At 40.7% G+C, this 1,842-nt stretch overlaps 1 non-coding gene across 1 annotated transcript; it reads left to right on the top strand.

The window, feature by feature from the left end:
* Nucleotides 1-1,046: 1,046 nt before the first annotated feature.
* On the top strand, nt 1,047-1,118 carry TRNAY-AUA (transfer RNA tyrosine (anticodon AUA)). Its single transcript has one exon. It is a non-coding gene; the product is annotated as a tRNA-Tyr (tRNA).
* Nucleotides 1,119-1,842: the final 724 nt, after the last annotated feature.

Raw genomic sequence — 1,842 nt, 5'->3', positions numbered from 1 at the left:
ACAAATTTTCTAGACTGTCTGGAACATAAGCCTCAGAGGGAAAATTTGAAGGAAAACTAGCCCAGAAAAGTATTGCATTACAATCCTTGACTTTATATTCTAAGCCAAAATGAAGTGACAAAAATATAAAGACTGATTCCCTGGTGACTGAATGGTAAAGAATCCGCCTGCTAATACAGGAGACATAGAGATATGGGTTCAATCCCAGGGTTGGGAAGATCCCCTAGAAGATCTTCTGGAGTGGTTCCACTGGATCCACTGAAGTGGAGCCACCCACTCCAGTATTCTTGCCTGGAGAATCCCATGGACAGAGGAGCCTGGTGGGCTACTGTCCATGGGGTCACAAAGAGTCAGACACAACTGAAGTGACATAGTATGCACAGACAAGTATATATGTTTGTGTCAGTGATCAGCAATTACTTAGATTGCTGGAAAATTGGCTCATGACATCAGAAAATATTTAATTTATATGCCTACCATGCATAATCCATTAAATTAATTTAAAATTGAATTGAAAAGTTAGAAGTGATTGGTAGAGAGTTCTTCAAGTCTATTGATAATTTTTGGTTCTCTAGTTTTGTTTTCCAGGTCCTAACTCCTCTAATCTATGAGTGTGATTTTAGATCTTAGCTAGGATTTCACAGGTGTGATTAAGGATCTTGATGTGGTGAGATCATCTTGTATTATCAGGGTGAGTCATACATGTTCTCACAGTTGTCCTTACGAGAGGGAGGCAGAGAGGGATTTGAAGGTAGAAGAGGAAGAAAACCATGTGACCATGGAAGCTAGGGAAAAAGGTGGTGTGATGTGGGGCCATGAGCCGACCAGTGAACAAGCCTCCAGAAGCTGACAAAGGCAAGAAAATGTGTTCTCTCCTGGAGTCAGCAGAGGGAGCTGCTGATGCTGATGTCACCCCAGGGAACACTTATAGACTCTGGCCTCCAGACCATAAGAGTACATTTATGTTGTTTAAGTCACAAAATGTGTGGTGATTTGATAGAGCCACCAGAGGATATTAAGGCAATTATTTTTATAGCTGTGTGACTTCCCTGGTGGCTCAGATGGTAAAGCGTCTGCCTATAACGTGGGAGACCCAGGTTCGATCCCTGGGTTGGGAAGATCCCCTGAAGAAGGAAATGGCAACCCACTCCAGTATTCTTGCCTGGAAAATCCCATGGACAGAGGAGCCTGGTTGGCTACTGTCCACGGGGTTGCAAAGAGTCAGACATGACTGCGCGACTTCACTATCATTATCACTATCAAGTCACAAAATGCGTGATGATTTGATAGAGCCACCAGAGGATATTAATGCAATTATTTTTATAAATGTGTTCATTAGATCATTACATAGTTTTATGTATATTAAATACTTATAAATTAGTATGAATTAAAGGTGAAGCTGAAAGTCCAATACTTTGGCACCTGATGTGAAGAAATGACTCATTGGAAAAGACCCTGATGGGAAAGATTGAAGGTGGGAGGAGAAGGGGACAACAGAGGATGAGATGGTTGTATGGCATCACCAACTCGACGGATGTGAGCTTGAGCAAGCTCTGGGAGTTGGTGATGGATAGGGAAGCCTGGTGTGCTGCAGTCCATGGGTCTCAAAGAGTCAAACATGAACAACTGAGGGACTGAACTGAACTGAACTGAATATAAAATAATAAAATATAGGCAGCTACTTTTTTGGATTAAAGAATGACTGTCCTATATAGTACATGAAGTATTTTCATAACTTAAGAAAAAGTTATCAACAAAAAAACTTAAAAGGTATTTAGCATCTAGTTCCTAATACAAGACAAGTAAATAACTATTAAATGGTAAAAAGGTCACTTTAGCTGT

This window comes from Bos mutus, chromosome 16, assembly GCF_027580195.1.
Source record: "Bos mutus isolate GX-2022 chromosome 16, NWIPB_WYAK_1.1, whole genome shotgun sequence".
Taxonomy (NCBI): domain Eukaryota; kingdom Metazoa; phylum Chordata; class Mammalia; order Artiodactyla; family Bovidae; genus Bos; species Bos mutus.
Note: the sequence above shows the minus strand (reverse complement) of the source record. Positions and strands in the feature narration are given on the sequence as shown.